Genomic DNA, 19,295 nt, shown 5'->3' on the forward strand with positions numbered 1-19,295 from the left:
TGTAAAGCACAAAAATTATCACTAAATAAACACCCACAAATAAATCTCCCATTCCAGTCCAGAAATAGAACATTGCCAGCACCACAGAAATTCAGAAAAGTTTTTTTTTTTCTTTTTAAAGCTTTTCAGAGTAGTGCCTTACCCTTCACCTAAAGCCAGAGAACAGTAACTTGAAAAGGAGGCAATGTCCCCTGCAGCTGGGAACATCGAGGCAAGAAGCTGACTGAAGCAGCCCATGCAGGCAAGTAACTTTTCTGGGAATTTATCAGTGCTGATATATTCATGAGTAATAATTAACGTATGAGTGTTTCTCTTGGACCAAATGTGGTCTCATGTAGGAGAGAGAACTATAAGGAAATTGCAGATACTAGGAGTGCCTGCAAGAAAAATGAACAGGCATCAACAGAAAGAAACAAAGGTTTTTGTTCCTTGGGGCAATAGAAGAAGTGAGCAACTGATTAAACAGAAAAGCACTCGCCTGTGTCAGAGGAATTGCAACATGGGGCTCATCTCTGAAGAACCTATGCATGTGCCTACACAAGGAAGAATCATCTGGAATGTCTGCTACGTCCGGAGTATGTCCCTGTCACCTGCACAATACCAGTCAAGTAAACTTTCTTGTCCTTGTCCTCTCCTTTGTCCCCACCTACCAACAAGGGGAGAGGTCATGAACAAGGCGGCAAGTGAAGACAGGAGGAATTGAAAGGTGGGTGGGCATGAGAGAGAAAGCCCCTCACATGGCCACTGAATGCCACCTGGCCTGGGGACACAGGGTTCCCAGCCTGTAGCAGGCTTGGACTGCAGAAGGAAGAGGAGCTTCAACTTTAAATCAAGTTTCACCATTTCGTGAAGATCGTCGGGCTCTTACATGGGACTCAGTGTTTTATTCTTTGGATTCAGACTCTTTGAACTACTCAAGATTATCCAGAAAATTCACGGGATTGTACACATTTTCAGGGGAAGAGAAGAACCAGCTTCACTCTAATAAATGTAAAGGAACAATGCAAGGAAAAAAGAAGTTACTTTCTGACTACATGGTTCGGTTCATGTGTGTTCAATCCACTGGAAATATCATTAATTTTATTATCGTGGCAAAATTTAAGACAGGTAGAGGAAAAAGCCACATCATATCCAAGTCTGGCAGTATTTGGTATGATTTAGACCTCCAGGACCACCAGCAGAATTATACAATGACACCAGACTTGGTGTCAGCTACCCTGATGAAGTAGCTGCCCTTGAAATATAATTCTTTGAATGCTTCTTAAAATGGCATTACCTATTTCAATGGAATGAGTAGGGAAAGCATCCTCATGCCTGTGTGTCACTTACCTGAACACTAGGACACTGCACATGCATGTAGCAATGATGAGGAAGAACACCTGTGGCCCAGATCTCCAGATTATTGCTTAGACTCAGAGCACGTTCATCTGTTCTTGGCTTTGGTGTACTACCATAACTTTATCATGCAACCTCCATGAAGCACACAATGAAAACTTCATCCAAGAAAGTGTCTTTCCTGGACGCTGATATTGCTTGCACTTGTCATAGTGCTCCTTAGAGCACTGCATCATATCAAAAAAGCAGGATTGTTAGCATAAATGAAAAGTCATTCAAAAATAATCAAAAATGTAACTTTCTTCCTTTGTTTAAAGCCTGCAATATAAAATTTTAAACTCAATGATTATAAAACAAGGGGAAAATATCAAACACTAGAAATATGCTGTCAATTAACTCTCACAAGCAAATGTAGATTAAAATAGGGTGATTAAATATTAAAGCTGGTATCTGGCTTGTATCTAATAGGGTTTTATAGTTCTAGAATTTAAAAACTGAATAAATAGAGAAAATCATTCTCCAGATCTTGGTCTACTGGCCAATTAATTAAAATTTAATTTTGCCATAGCTATAAACTTCTATCCAAGTTCTGTTCTCAACCTAATATTTTGTGTGTCTGTCTTCATTAAGGGGCCTTAGTCTAGAATCCGAAGATATCAGAGACGGTATCTTAAAAATCATTTTAGTCCCCCCCCCCTCATTTTTCACACAAGAAAAGCAAAGACCCAGAGAGATAAAGTGACTTGTCTAAAATTGCCTAACTAGTTGTAAAGATGAGTCTAGAATTCCAACTAATAAACTTTGCATGAGACTGGGGATTTTTCAACTATGTTTTCCATAATCTTTGGGCTCTCCAGAGATGCTTCAAAGGCTGCCTCAAGTTAAGGAAGATTTGTAGCAGTTTTCTGCAGAACACCAGTCCTCATTATTCTTTCCCCGTTTCAAACTAAGCAGCTCCACTATAATGTGCTTAACTTATTTGTTTCCTTGTTAGATTTCATTTGAGGAACATATTTGGCTAAAATAATTTGAAAACCATTGCTTTCTATGAGTATCAGTGGGTTTTATGTTTTAAAAAATGCATTGGGAATCAAAAGAATAAACTTAAGCACGATTTGTCATTTTACTGGGCTCTACAAAATAAACTTGAACTGCTACCAGCACTTAACAAAAACAACAAACAGGTTAAACAAATTTTAGATTGATATTTCCCTCCCAAAATGTGTTAACTTGCCAATAAACCATTAATTGGCTGTTAGTTAGACTTTGGTTGAATAACTAGTTTCAGCCACATCCTATATTGAATCTTCCTTTGTTTCATTTCATATAAGAAAACCACTGAAAGAAAATATGTTTAGAATATGACTTCATGTAAGAGGATACGAAGATCAACATGTGTGTATGCAACATTTCCACAAAAAACAGGCAAGTTATATTGAGGATGTCATCTGTAGTCATTTCAAAACCCTGCGCTATTTGGGAACTTTGCATCTCAAGACACCTTTGTTCAAATATATCTACCTCCAATCATTCTAGTTGCAGAGAAGGAGTTATCTCTGATACTAGTGGAGAGAAACCTATGCTCCGGAAATACCTAAAATTTCCTACCTTATTATCATGTATCTTTAAAATTGGTTTTCTAGTTAACTGAAAGAAGACGATGGGCAGATTTCATGTATATGAAATAAATAAATGCAACTTTTTAATCTCAACAGTATTGATTCTTCCAAGGATAAGATGAGAAGCAAATAAGCCAAGATGACTAGAACCTGAATAGATGATAGGTTCATGCAGGAAGTTCAATATGTGCCAGAGGGCAAAGGGGTAGCAATACCTTTTCACTTTCCACATGAAAATTTGACCTTTAGCTTAGCTTCTAGCTCTGTTCCCCTGGTAACCAAAAAAAAAATTGGCACGTTACCTATTTTACAAGGCAACTTTGCTTATGTTAAAAATAATTTCTAATTGGTGGACTACATCTGGCTGAGAAAACAATAAGTACCTGATTGGATGCCCTGGGCATTTGAGCATTCCCTGAGGACATTGACTCTTGTCCTACCTTTAGGATGCCATACCCTTGGGATCTCCTGAGGTCATTGCCTATGGAAACACTGAAAGCTATGCCTATGAAATTGTCTCCAGGGACATTGGCCCCTATGGGACAGGTTCAAACCAGATCCCACATTCAACCCAATGTAGATTTCACCTTCTTTTATCTGAGCTGTCATCTAAAGAGAAAGTAACTCCAAAGGCTGAATAAACTCTTGTGTCAACTGTTAAAAGGATTCTCAATAGAAAGGAGCACCTGATACTGCCCCACCACCAAGTTAAGGCTCCTTCCAGGTGGACAGGGGCCAAGTGTGGGTATGGTCATTTTGTGAGCCTGAGAGTTTAGTTGAGTGTAAGGAGAATGCTTGGTGGACATTGCAACTCCAGAAAGAAGGGCTCAAAGATATTATGAATGGTTCTCAGGGATTCTTAGAATTTGAAGAGAATGCAAACTACTACCCTAAATGTGAACTTCCTCCACAGGAGCACTAGCAATAGTTCCCTTTGTCTTCAGGGGAACATCAGTAAGTATAGAATAGGTGATGCTATGACAAAAAAACAACCCAAAATTTAGTAGCTTACACTAAAATTTATTTCTTGCTCACAATAGAAGTTTATCACAGATGGGCCACCTGAGGCTATGCACGCATCATCTCTACTCCAAGACCTAGACTGAAGGAGAAGCCTCTATCTAGCATAATGCTAATTATTTTGACAGAGGGAAAAGAGGACATAGAAAACCACGGGCCAATGCCTCCACTCACATTTCATTGGCCAGAACAAGTCAAGTGGCCAAGTCCACAGCCAATGAGGATGAGGAAATATAATCCACACTCAAGGCGGGAAGAGACATATTTTTTAACAATAATCAACCTACCGCAAGAACTTATAACCTTATGAGGTCTTACATAATCTCTTTCATCCTCCTATTCAGCCAAAATCTACCTCCTTGTTACTTTTACTAGTTGGTACTAGATCTGTCCTCCAACTTGACACCTAATGTCTACGTCTTTTTCCTTTCGATAAATCTATATGACAGTGAAGTCTGTATGAGCACCTCATGACATCCTGCAGAGGATATAAAGATAACAAAAAAAAATGGTCCCACCTACAAGTGTCTAATGCGAAGACAGGCCTAACTTTTTCTATGATCAAAATTATTGATACAACAGCCACAAAATACTATGGAAACAGAGAAGAGGAAAATGATTACATCAGAATGGACTATCAAAGAAAAGTACCACATTTCCAGACCAAACTTCCCCACTTCTTTCAACTTTACACCTTCAACTTTACAGCTTTCCAGACCCTTGTCTTCCTCTAGTCAATACTCTTCTTTGCCCAGAAACAAAGGTAACAATGCAGGTTTTTTTCTTACTTAATCAGTATAGATCAGAATTATAAAGGCAAACTAAGACTCTTTTAGTCATTTTTGTTCTCTCATAAGCTGTTCATTCATACTGAGATTGTGATAAACCAAAACAACAAGGCAAGGTCTTTTTCACATGTATAAATATTGGCCACATCATCCCTTATCTTGTGCTATTAGTTTCTTATTAGATCTGACATTTCAACCTAGCAAAATCATCTTACATGCTGTTTCTGCTGGTCAGTGTATTTGTCATGGCTCCTTGTTTTGTGCACTTTATCAAATGTGGTCAACGTGCCACCTGTGGCCTTCTCATCCACATCACTAATAAAAAAAAAAGTGGTATTAGATAATAAGAACACCAGAAACCTCCAATAACCAGCTTACTTTCTGGATCATTCAGTCAATTACTGCTATATAACCCAAATTATTGCCTAACCTACAGCACCCTGAATTTTCTTCAGGATAGCAAAAGAAATTTTGTCAAATAATGGTGCTCAAAATTACAGCTATAAATTTTGAGGGCCAGGCCTTTTCCTCTACTCACTGTAATTTAGGAGAAAAGGGAGGAAAGGCAAAAGTAGAAGGTGTGAGTTACACCCTCTCCAGAAACCCAAAGAGGACAGGCTCCACCTCAAGGACAGAAGGTACGTGGAGACCTCAAGGGAAATAAATCCAGCCACCAGCTGAGGCAGCATCCACCTGTGTTAGGGGGATGAGGTTCCACCCTCTGGGAGAACACGTGAGAATGACTCAGGACGGCACATCTGATTTAAGGTCTAGAACTAATTGAACTTCTCCATGTTCTACTGTGTGTGTTCTTGATAAATGCATGCTTATTCTTTTTTTAAACAGCTCTACTGAGATACAATTGACAGGCCATACAATTCACCTATTTCAAGAATACAGTTTTTAATATATTCACAGAGTTGTGCAATAATCACCAAAAGCAATATTAGAAGATTTTCATTATCCCAAAAAGAAATCACTGCACTACTTAGCTGTCACTCTCCCAGTCCTCCCCTTTCCACCATCTCTAGGCAACCACTCATCTACTTTTTGTCCCTATAGATTTGCCTATTCAGGACTTTCATGTAGTGGAATAATATAGTTGGTGGTCTTTTGTGGCTTCTTTCACATAGCACAATGTTTTCAAGGTTCATCCGTGTTCTAGTATGTATTAGTGCTTCATTCCTTTTTACGGTTGAACAGTATTCCATTGTATATACCACATTTGTTATCCATTCATCCATTGATGGACATGTTTCCACCTTGAGGCTATCATGAACAATGCTGCTGTAAACATTCAAATGACAGTTTTTATATGGATATATGCTTTCATTTCTCTTGGACATCTAACCAGGAGTGGACTTACTGAGTCACATGATAACTCTATGTTTAAGCATCTGAGGAACTTCCATAGTGTTTTCCAAACTGGCTGCATCACCCTACATTCCTAACAATAGTGTATCACATCCTCTCTGACACTGTAATCTGACATTTTTGTTTTACATGCTTATTTGCACTCAATGATATTTTTAAGAATTTTGTCCAGGATTATCAAATTCTCCAGCTCCTAGGCTGTAGAATTTTTCTTCCCATTTTAAGAGATAGTATGATAACTGTCAATCTCCTGTAATCACTCCTATTCCCCAAGCTTGTCCAAATGTCACCATTTCTCAAAGATCACTTTGCATCAAAGCAAAAAAAAGACTACATATCCACTTGTGTCTTTTTCTTCAACACTGAGAAGAAGGTTTGCATGAAACCCCTCAAACATAGATTTTTTTTTTTTTTTTGACAGAGTCTCGCTCTGTTGCCCAGGCTAGAGTGAGTGCCTTGGCGTCAGCCTAGCTCACAGCAACCTCAGACTCCTGGGCTTAAGCGATCCTACTGCCTCAGCCTCCCAAGTAGCTGGGACTACAGGCATGCGCCACCATGCCCGGCTAATTTTTTCTATACATATTTTTAGTTGGCCAGATAATTTCTTTCTATTTTTAGTAGAGATGGGGTCTCACTCTTGCTCAGGCTGGTCTCGAACTCCTGACCTCAAGCGATCCACCCGCCTCGGCCTCCCAGAGTGCTAGGATTACAGGCGTGAGCCACCGCACCCGACCAAACATAGATTTTTTTTAAGTTAAATTAATTTTGGTTATTTGGCATTAATTTATGTTTTTATTTCCCTATATTATTCCTATGTTGAGTTATAATAAGTAATATGTCATGAAATACTAAATCAACATTATAAGAGAAAAGATTATTGAACCACAAAATTGGATAAAATACATCCAATGGATAAATAAACAGATGTGCACCTACGGATGGGCTTTCTTGGAAAGAGCATTGTGAATCATCAGAGAAGTGATGGGGACATTCAGAATGAAGGAGAAGGCGACCAGGGGATCCATTCCTCAAGACCAGTAGGTACCTGGGGGAGGCACTCACATGTGGGGACGGACTGGAGGAGAGAGCCCTGGGGCTCCACACTCCCTGGGGTGGCGGGGGACAGTACCGCCCAAGCTGTGGAGTGGCCCCACCACCACCACCACCACGGCAGACCTCCAGACTGACCAGGGAGCTGCTTGGAGTCTATGCAGTGACACTGAACCAGAGAGCAGACACAACAGGGACCCAGTGGCTCCCATTGCCGGGTTGCTGCAACTGACCATTCTGAGCTCTCAAGTCCAGAGCTCAGGTCTACGCAGGGATCTGCTTTGCTGCAGCTGCCTCCACATCGCCCTGGCCAGGTCAGGTAGGCAACAGGGAGAGAAGACGGTCTCACATGCCCCGCGACTGGGAGATGAGGACTCCTCCCGTCCACGGAGGATTGGAGCAAATCGGATGCCACATGCCACCTGAGAAGCACCGTGGTGACGGCCTCCATGGGACGTGGGCAGGGGAGAGCGCCGGCCGCCTAGCAGACTGGTCCGACAGCCCAGCCCCCATGACTCCCATGCTGCCACCTGGTCCTGCGGCTCTGCTCTTGAGGTGCCAGTGCTGCCACTAGGCCCCGCAGCTCTGCCCGGGCAGTCCCCGCGCTGCTGTGGAGCCCAGTGGCTCTGCCCCCGCGGTTCCCGCGCTGCTGTGGAGCCCAGTGGCTCTGCCCCCGCAGTTCCCGCGCTGCTGTCCGCCCCAGAGCCCCGCCCATGCCGCTCCTGAGCTGCCCCCGGGACCCGCAGCCTCGCCCAGGCGGCTCCTGCACAGCCACTGAGCCATCTGGGCAAACAGTACAGAGATTCATCAAAGAAATAAATGTAGACTTACCATTTGATCCAGCAATTCCACTACTATATGTCCAAAAAAAAAGAAGTCATTTTATCAAAAAGACGTCTGCACTCAAATATTTATGGCAGCACAATTCACAATTGCAAAGATGTGGATCTACCTAAATGCCTATCAATTCATGAGTGAATTAAGAAAATGCGGTGTATATATACACCATGGAGTACTACTCAGCCATAAAAAGGAATGAAATAATGTCATTTGCAGGAACACGGGTGGAACAGGAGACCCTTATCCTAAGTGAAGTATCTCAGGAATGGAAAAACAAACACCACATGTACTCTCTAATAATTGGGAGCTAAACCATGGGCACACACAGGCACAAAGAGATGTAAAGGTCATTGTAAACCAAAAAAGAGGGAAGGTAAGAGGGTGTGAGGGGTAAAAACTTACCTATTGGGTACAATGAACATTATTCCAGTGATGGGCACACTAGAAGCCCCAACTTAAGCATCATACAAGGTTTCCATGTAACAAAACCATTTGTACTCCCTTAATGTTTTGAAATAAAAAAAAAAAAATATTTTCTTCCCAAACATAACTTTAAATTATCTGCCATTTTGATTATCTAATCCAAAACCAACCCCCTCTTCATTTCAGCATGCTTAAAGCTCTCTATAAATCTGAATTAGATCTGTACAGCTTCTCACATTTTCTAGGTGGAGTAGTTAATTGATGCATATATTTGGGCCAATGCCTAAACCTAATTCTACTTGCATTTGACTGAGTTCCAGTCCTGTCCAGTCCTCTGGAATTAATCCTCCAGAAAGAAGGGGAAAGCATCTGATCAGTACCAAGGTACTCTTCTTAGGGTAGAGTAAGGAAAAAGCCTTGAGGTGTAACAAACATCCCTGTGATTTTCTTGGTTTCTTTAAAAAGAAACCTCTGTGGTGGAAGGAGCATCTATACAGGGACATCTAGTGGCAAAGGGGAATCAGTGCAGTGACTGGCTCCTTGCTGGTCCTGGAACCTTACCTTTATCTTCATGTATGCGGGGAGAATTCCTGAACTGTGGATATTGGCCATTTATAGTACTTATGACAGCAACAGAGCAACAACAAAATTACTTGCAAAAGCAAAGAATTTGAGCTAAATTGTTTTTCACAATAACGAAAACTAGGCTTATAGCCAAGATGGATTTGTACTCACTAGGTTTCTATATTTTTTCAAGCCATAGTACTATTAAGAAGTAAAAGAAGAGCTTTGCCAAAATTAATCTTTCTAGAAACATTAAAAGCCACAATAAACCAATCCCCATTTATGTTGTAGAACATTAGTTTAATAGCATTACTTTATAGAGCAATATGACCATAATAAAAAAACTAATAGAAAATTAATGATCTATATCACAATCAAAATCATTAAAAAGAAATAACAGTGAATCTTAATTAAACCATTTGGCATACTTAAGATGTTTTCTTGTGTGCCTTTTTGATAGAAATTGTTTTGCTTTTTTCTTTAAAATGAGATGGAAAATTAAACAAAAACTTACTGCAGGTGGGAGGGGGAAGGAGGGGATGGATATATCCACACTTAATGGGTCCGGTGCGCACTGTCTGGGGGATGGACAGGCTTGAAGCTGTGACTCGGGCGGGGCAAAGGCAACATATGTAACCTAAACATTTGTACGCCCGTAATACGCTGAAATTAAATTTAAAAAAAAAAACTGAAAAAAAAACTTACTGCAGTGGAAATACTATTTCTCCCATTAGCTTTCTTTCCTTCTGGAACAGAAAAAGCAAGTGCTTTTCAGGTATTCAGGTATTCCTGGAGGGTTGTGGAGCCGAAAACAAGAAAAGGCAGAGCATTTCGATCTGATCTCAAATCAATGTTTTGATTTTAAATTAATGACTGACCTTAATCACTTCAACAGACCAACCTGGGATCTTGCTCAAGTCTAAACTCCAGAAGCACCAGTTAATGGTTGAGTTATTTTGTTTTCTCTTTGCCTTCCTCTCCTAGGTTATCCTTCACTGGCAGGGGAAACCAACCCGTAACAGTTCTGGCTCTTTCCATGTACCTGCCTTTCCAGTCTCAATGCAGGTCCACTTTTCCTAATTACTCTTCACCATAATTTCTCATTTTTACTGATATTAACATGGACTTTAATATTTTAATGGCCAATTCACACTCACATGGGTTTATGAAAACAGTAAGCTTGTATTTGGAATTGTTACCCAGTATCAGGTAACAGTCAATCATATTCTCATTTTTGTGGACACCTTATTTCTAACTTTCCAAAACACTTACTAACCTCCCTTTTTTTTTTTTTTTTTTTTGAGACAGAGTCTCACTCTGTTGCCCGGGCTAGAGTGAGTGCCGTGGTGTCAGCCTAGCTCACAGCAACCTCAACTCCTGGGCTTAAGCGATCCTCCTGCCTCAGCCTCCCGAGTAGCTGGGGCTACAGACATGCGCCACCATGCCCGGCTAGTTTTTTGTATATATATTTTTTTTTTAGTTGGCCAGATAATTTATTTCTATTTTTAGTAGAGACGGGGTCTCACTCTTGCTCAGGCTGGTCTCGAACTCCTGACCTCGAGCGATCCACCCACCTCGGCCTCCCAGAGTGCTAGGATTACAGGTGTGAGCCTCTGCGCCCGGCCCTAACCTCCCTTTAAACTTCTCAGTATTTACCAGTCATGAAATGATTTGGCATTGATTTTGATTGAGGAAGCCTGAAATTACTAAACACCTCATTTCACCCACTCCCAGGTTATAAGTTGATCCTATTTTTATATAACTATCCATGTAGCATATAAATGTATGATACGATATATGATAAATAAACATATATAATAAGTAAACAAAGTAGTACAAATTTTAAGAACATTGAGCAACTTGTTTTAGCTGAAAAAGCAGCAAAAGCATAACCAGTGATTACCTGAATCCAGGTGGGAGAGATGCAGAAAGGGTGTCTCATAATGAATTTAAACAAATAAAGTATAATTGTGAAAATGTATGATTATACATTCACTTGATTATTAAGTATAGATTTCTCAATCTTTTACCCTATATCTTGCCCCCAAATATCCTATCTATCCACACCTTTTCTCAGACTTTAGTGGGTACAATACCCATAGTGGCTAGGATTTTTAAAATTTGCAAAGGTCAGACTAGACTTAGGTCACAGTTAGGCTGACAAAGTCATTACCACGTAAACTCACCCAAAGGGCGAATTAGGATATAGTTAGAGAGGACTTCAGTTGGAAGGACCATGTGAACTTATGGTTTTGATAGACAGATAAATACATACATATCTATACACATACATACAGAAGTATAGATATGCATATGTTTATGTGTATTATTAATATGTATATTTTTATTCCCTAATCTGCCCATTAAAAGGCCTGGAAGCAATGATACATCAATACCAATGAGCACAGCTGTATCCAGATCTTGGCTTCTAATTACCATTCTCCACTAAAAGAAAATAATGCTTCATGGAGAAATGGCTGACTATAGGCAAAACTGAAGCAGGGGAATGACAAGATGAGCCTGGAACATCCTGTTAGTCCAGACATCAAGCAAGTGTGCAAACAATGATGAGGATATGTCGAAAGAACACAAAAGCCAGCTTGAACAAACACTTCTAGCTAAATTAGGGACAATTTGAGCATATCAAATAAAGACAATAATACATTATAACCTATCGAATAAAATAGAAAAGAGATTTAAATAAATAGATAAATTGAAATTTTGATGAAGAAAGAGATGCGTTATATAATCTTAAGGGACAGTGACACAAAATATTTATTTATTAGAAAGAGAAAACAGAGTATATTTACAGTGGGAAAGTCTGAGAGAGACCCCTTTAATCAAGTGATCAAAGGAAACACCATCAGCAACAGGACAAATCAAAATCACGTGCCACATGATAGGGTGCAATGGGAAGAACTTAGCATCTCTTCTAGCATGTTCCTAACAGACTCACAGTTGAATCAAATTAAGAGACATTCTTCAAAATAATTGGCCTTTTATTTTCAAAAGTGTCAAGATTGTGAAAGCCAAGACCAAGGAACTGTTCCAAAATTAAGGAAGCTAAAGAGACATGAGACCTAATTACAATGAGTGATTCTACTGAATCCTTTTGCTATAATTGGCATGATTGGGACAATTGATAAAACTTTCATAGATTGTGAGAAATATACCATAGTAATGTATCAAGGTAAATTTTCTGATTTAGTGGTTGAATTTGGTTATGTAGGAGAATGTCCTTGTAAGAAATATATATTATTCAGGAGTGAGCAACACACTACTAAGTGATTCCGGGGGAAAAAAAAATAGTACTGTACTGTACTTCCAACTTTTTTGTAAATTTATGCTTATTCCAAAATTTTAAAAATTGTATACTATATATGAAAATCTATCCAAGCATTTGAGTAGAATTGTTTTCAAAATATTCATATAAAATAAATTGAGAACCAACTTTCCACATCCATTTCATGAATTTACTATTTGGTTGGAAAATTCATCACCCAGTAACTGTTTAGACAGCAGTACAATTTTTTTTTTTCTATTTGACATGATTCACTCAAAAAATAGTCAATGAGTACATAGCAGGGAAGATAAGGTCATAGCAGAGAATAAGGTAGATGATGTCTTGGTCGTTTTGAGTTTATATTCTGTTGAGGACATAGGCAATAAACAAGTAAAGAAACAATTTCAGACAGTGGCTATGATAGGAAGAAAATAAAACAAGGTAATGTGAGTGAAAGTAGACTGTGTAGAAGAAGGTGACTTTAGAGAAAGTGGTCAGAGAGGAGCCTTTGTGGGAAGATGATATTCCAACGATGAGAACAAGCTGTGAGAAATTCTGGGTAAACATGGCCCAGACAAGGGAAACATATTGTATAGCGGCCCTGGGCAAGAGTGAGTGTGGTGCTTTGCTGGAAGGGAAGTGCAGCCACAGTGGCTGGAAAGAGCAAGCAAGGGGAGTTGACAAGAAATGAGGTCTGAGATGAGATGCAGGGGCAAAATCACATGGGGCCTTGCCAGCCATGTTGACGAGTCAGGGTTTCCTTCTAAGGGCTCTGGGTAACCTTGAAAGGGTTTTGACCTTTAATGATCTCTCTTACCTTTAACAAATCACATTGTCTATGATACAGGGCAAACTGATTGATTGCTAGGATAACAGAAAGGTAGCAAAGTGAAAAGTAATAAATTAGGAAGTTATTGCAGTCCAAATGGGAATTGATTTGGTGAAAAAAAAAAAAACAGGATAATAGTTGAGACATGAGGAAGCAGACAGACTTGGCGATGTATTTTGGACTTAATTCACAGCACACTTCTATAAGATATGTATTTTTGGTTGAGCAAATTCTGTGTGTTTGATTAACTTCTTTGCATTAATATTTTAGTACAGAACTCTCTAATCTTGGCAGGAATGAGGTAATTAGAAGCCTGTGAGTCTAGTTAGACCAGAAAAAAAAAAAAAAAAAACAAATTAGGACAAAGTGAAAGTGGAAAAAGAAAGGACTCCTTTTGATACGCAGTTCTTTCAATAATAATAATCGCTCTACCCTAGTGTGAGAAGTGCTAAGTAGCATTAGTTTTTACTCAAAAGAAGTGCATGATTGACACAAAATGAGCACAAAATTGTCATGTGAAGCAAGAAAGGAGAATTCATTTGCAAATGACAAAAAAAGAAAGAAAAAGGAAATGAGATGTCAGGAAACACCATAAACCTGAATGTTTGCACGGTGAGTTGGAGTAGAGGAGAGAGCTTGAAGAAATCAGAATGTTAGTCCTGCACTCTGGAAGTGTAACTAGGGGATACGGCACCATTGCTAAGAGAAGGAAATGTTGAGCTGTTAAATTTAACTGAAACCTGGAGGAAACACGTTTCTGGAGCCCACTCCAACCCACAAACAAACTTTGCAAGGTCAAAGGGTCCGCCCAGATTAACTTACCTTCCTGAGAGCAGTGTTCTCTGGAGGTGAAGGGACCCAGAATACACCACTGTGAATAGCTGGGTTTTTTCCCTCTTGAACTCCCCTTATCTAAAAGCAGAGCTTTCCAAAAGAATTCAACTGTCATAAATAGACTCCCCTAGGAGTTTCACAACCAGGGAAGACTGACTCCTATAACCAGAGATGAGAAGTCAGCACAACGATAAGAAATTGCCTAAACAAGTGTCGTCACAAACCATCACATCTCCCATCCATTCTCCTAAGGGCCCTTTTATCTTTCTGAAAAATCATTTGTTTTCTCATATGTGCCAATCTCCCCTCTCTTTCTCCTATTAAAATGGTATATAAGCCCCAAGTTCTAACCACATCTTTGAGTCACGTGTTTTGTGAAGTCATTCAAATGTACATGGATGAAAATCTCTTTTCTCTTGCTGATGGGTCTTTTTGTCAGTTACATTGACAACTTCCCAATAGCTAAGGCTTAAGAGGGTAGAGAAAAAAGAAAAAGGAAGAAAAAGAATTCCTTTTATAAAAGAAATCTGACCTCATAAGTTTCTCCCAAATAAAGAACAAAACTCACTCCCTCACCCAGTGGTTATTCTTTCAGCAAATTAAATTTAGAGATTATTTTATACCCCAACCAAACCCTACAAAGGATTTTAAGCAACACACAACAAAAATACATATAGTAAAATAATAAAATATCAGTAGTAATACATTCCTAGGAAATTTTAAGGCATGCGTAGGGAGGAATAAAAGCAAGTATTCGGATATAGGTACCTGTATAATTCGTTTTTCTCTCTAAGATAGTCAAAGAGAAGTGGAAGTCATGGTTGATTTCTGTTGTTAAAATGAGGAATAAAGATACAATGATTCCTCAAAGAAAGCAAAACTTTTCTTATTGCTTAGAGCTACATGGGAATTTCTCACATGAGACTTTTCCTGGTGGGGCACTGGGCCATGTTATAGGAAACATCCTTGACAACATTTCCACTGCCAATATAGTATCAGATTTCGTAAGCACGTTTCTTGTAGCATTCCTCCAAGAAATGTAAGGCAATACTTCACAAGAGGGCAAAGTGGGGCAAATTAGCTAATTAGCATTTCTGTTTGCCAAGCATTCTCCCTCCTGCTTTGCAAGGAGGACTCGACTCCTTAAGTCTTTATCATCCCTGGTGATACTGATCAACAGAGTTGCCAGAAGCCAGAGCAAGAGTTCCACAGCTCCTCAGAACATAGCAGGGCTGTCATTTGGTACATTTTCAAAACTATGCATAAATGATAAGCCCCAAAAGAGACAGAACACTTCAAAGCACAGTTTTTTGCTTGACTGGTAACTACAATGATTAAAGAGCAATTAAGATGAGACAGGAAGAGAAATTTAGCTGGAAGCATTCTAGGCGAAGAAAGTGACTCCAGGTCTGGCTGCCTAAATGCATTTTGGAAAGTCATTTGCCTTCTGTGTCCCCATCCCTAAGGTATCTAAAGTATCTAAAATATGCTACGGGTAAAGTTAGGTGATACAAAGACATGGTCAAAGACTAGGGGAAGTATATTCCTGTCATCATTCGCCACCACTAATCCATGATTTGTCTTTGAAGGAGGTTGGGCAAAGCTACATCCCAGTACACACAGCACTTCAACAATGAGCAACCAATTGGAGCAAGTCATTTAAGAGTTTGTTGCTTCCTAGAGGGTTACAAGTATGAACTGGAAAAGAAGAACGAATTTATCCTTGAAACTCGATGAATTATTTTCAAGAAGACGCAGGAAAGTCAAAAGTATGGAATATGGCATGCTCAACAGATGGTTCTGTTTTTGATCACAGGCAAAGTCAAAGTGTACCAATCATCAAGACATAAAAGAAAAAAATTAACAGACAATTTTGTCCATATGTTTTAAATAGAGCTGCAAAGTTTATTTCTCTTTCTCTAATTGTTTCCAGGAACTGATTTCTCCTTGTCTGCCTATGGGTAACAAGATAAGGAAAATTGTGTCATTGGCCTTTGGAAGGCTAGTTGACCAGTTAGTTGGTTAACCAGTTAGTGGCTCTAATTTAAAAAAAAAAAAAAAAAAGGTCACTTAAAGGAAAACTGATGAAATAGGTTGCTTTCTTTTGAAGGACAGTAATACAGCCACATGGTTAAAAGTATGGAGCTGGAGTCAAAATTCCTGGGTTTAAATACTGGCTTGCTAGATGACAAAAAGCAATTTACTCACCTCTCTATATTTTTGTTTCCTTATCTGCAAAATGGGATGGTAACTGTAAGCACACCATCAGGTCATTTTGAAGATTGAATAGCATAACTAATATAAAACACTTGGACTAGGTTCTGCTTTAAATCAAGTGCTCATAAGTGTTCATTGCAATGATTACACCTTTAGCAAAGTGACTTGTGGTTACTAAGCTAGCCCCCTATCCCGAGAGGTTGCCCCACTAGGTAACTGCCGAGAAAAGCCAAAGAGGAAGCTTTAGTGCTGACGTAGTCTAAGCTAGACTCAGTAATTCAACCATTTCTATTCCCAAAGCATATGATTTATTCTAAATAAATTTTCTCCCCAAAATGTTTTCCCCTCATAAAATGCATTCCAACATTTCAAATGCAGCTTATATTTACTTTAACTAGCTAAAGAACATTCCATCTCACATAAACACATTTAAAAAAAAATAATTAAAAGAAACAATGAGATTCCATATGGAGAAAGGGGACAATGAAAATGTGTTCATGATCTGAACTTCATAAATTATAGTTGGAATGTTTGTACAGCTGCACTATTTAATTGGTTTATTATCTGCCCAGAATTATGAGCAATACAAGGGGAATATTGCTAGACTACTCTTTTTGTCCTGTGGGAAGTTAGTTAAAAACTTGTCACAGAAGCAATTTAGCTTACAGATGGACGCAATTGGTTCACTTTGAATTTGACGAACTAGGGGAAATATGGGAACTTCTGTACATTCTGCATATATCAAGAATTTGGCTATTGTATCCAAAAAAGGACTCAGCCAAAGTTCATGAAATTAGACAATAAAAATTATGTAGACATAATATAGGAGTGTGTGTTCCCTGTTCTCACAATTGAACTCACTTCCTATTGATGTTTACTCTTGAGCCATTTAACCCATATTGAATCCTCCCAAGCAATCCTTAGATCAGGGGTGGGGAACCTACAGCCTTCTAGGCCCTTAAGTGCAGCCTTTTGACTGAATCCAAATTTTACAGGACAAATCCTTTTATTTTTATTAATACATTTTTGTTCATCTTTTATATTTTTATTTTATTTTTAAGGAGAACATATTTAAAATACCAAAGACTAAAATAAGTTTCAATGAATCTGAATCCTCCCAGATAGACTAGCACAATTAGAACATTAGTAAGCCATAAGGGCTAAACTGACAGCTGCTACACTCATGATTTAGTTCTAACTTCCCCCACCTCACTGATGCCACTGCCATACAAGGATGGTTGGCGAGAGTTTGTGGAGGTTGAGTACGCCAGTCTGCTATCAGCTTTTGACCAGGGTGCACTGTGTTTCTGTTTGAAGTGGAATTTGTGAATAGTTGCACAGCTTGGCAGTATTTTTTAAGGAAGTCTGTTTAATAGCCCATCATGTCAAAGATACTGAAAACTATAAAACACTGATGAAAGAAATTGAAGGAGAAACAAATAAATGGAAGGATATCCTGTATTCATGGATTAGAAGAACCAATATTTTAAAATGTCTACACTATCCAAAGCAGCATACAGGTTCAACACAATCTCTATCAAAATTCAAATGGCATTCTTTAAGAAATAGAAAAAATAATCCTAAAATTCATATGGAATCACAAAAAACCTTGAATAGCCAAAGCATTACTGAGAAAGAAAAACAAATTTGGAGGTATCACACTTCCCTATTTAAAATTACACTACAATGCTATAGTAATCAAAACTGTGTGGTACTGGCATTGAAAACAGAAACATAGACCAATGGAAAAGAATAGAGAGCCCAGATATAGGTCCAAACATACAGTCAATTAATTTTCAACAAGGGCACCAAGAGGACACAATGGGGAAAGGTAGTCTTTTCAAAAATGTTCCTGGGAAAACTGGATTTCCATATACAAAAAAATGAAATTAGACCCTTATCATACACCATACACAAAAATCAACTCAAAATGAATAAGAGACCTGAATGTGAGGTCTGAAACCATAGAATTTTTAGAAGAGAACATAGGGAAGAAGCTCCTTGACATTGATCTTGGCAATGATTTTTTTTTTTTTACATCACACCAGAAACTCAGGCTACAAAAGCAAAAATAAATAAATTGGACTGAATTAAACTAAAAAGCTTCTGCATAGCAATCAACAAAATGAAAATGCAACCTACAAACTGGGAAAAATATTTGCAAACCACATATCTAATAAGGGGTTAATATGCAAAATATAAAAAGAACTCTTACAACCCAATATCAAAAAACAAATGACTCAATTAAAAAATAGGCAAAGGACCTAAAAATGGCCAATAGGATTGGGAATGAAGCTTAGGACAGCCATTATGGAAAACAGTATGGAGATTCCTCAAAAAATTAAAAATAGAACTACCATGTGACCCAGCAATTCCACTACTGAGTATACATCCAAGGAAATTTAAATGAGTATGTCAAAAGATATTTGCATTCATATGTTCATTGCAGCACTATTTACAATAGCCAAGAATCAACCTAAGTGTACATCACAGATGAATGGATAAAGAAAATGTATATATACATAATAGAATACTATTTAGGTATTTTTTAAAATCCTGTCATTTCCAAGAACATGGATGAATGTGAAGGACATAATGTTAAGTGAAATAAGCCAGGCAAATAAAGACAAATATTATATGATCTCACTTACATGTGAAATCTAGGAAAGTTGATCTCACAGAAACAGAGAGTTGAATGGTGGTTAACAGAGTCTGGGGAGGAAAAGGCAAGGGGGAATACGGGGAGAGGTCAGACAATGGATACAAAGTTACAGTTAGATAGGAAGAAAAAGTTCGGGTATTCTATTACATAGGAGGGTGACTAGCTAATAACAATGTATTGTGTATTTCAAGGTAGCTAGAAAAGACGATCTTGAAAGTTATTACCACTAAGAAATGATAAAGGTTTGAGGTGATGGACAGGTTAACTACCCTGATCTGATCATAATACAAGGTATACACATATTGAAACATCACATCGTACCCCATAAAGATGTACAATTATCATGTGCCAATTATAAGTAAAATTTTTAAAAACTAAAAAATTTAATTAGAACATATCATTCAAAAAATGACCAATCAGTATATGAAAAGGTGCTCAACATCACTAATTATCAGGG

At 38.5% G+C, this 19,295-nt stretch overlaps 1 long non-coding RNA gene across 1 annotated transcript; it reads right to left on the minus strand.

Annotated features, from left to right (window-relative positions):
• Window positions 1-5,063: 5,063 nt before the first annotated feature.
• LOC123640689 lies at window positions 5,064-14,028 on the minus strand. Its single transcript, XR_006736026.1, has 3 exons — window positions 13,948-14,028; window positions 9,719-9,802; window positions 5,064-5,077 (listed from the first exon to the last, which is right to left on the minus strand). It is a non-coding gene; the product is annotated as an uncharacterized LOC123640689 (long non-coding RNA).
• Window positions 14,029-19,295: the final 5,267 nt, after the last annotated feature.

The sequence above is a fragment of the Lemur catta genome, chromosome 6 (genome assembly GCF_020740605.2).
Source record: "Lemur catta isolate mLemCat1 chromosome 6, mLemCat1.pri, whole genome shotgun sequence".
NCBI classification, from domain to species: Eukaryota; Metazoa; Chordata; class Mammalia; order Primates; family Lemuridae; genus Lemur; species Lemur catta.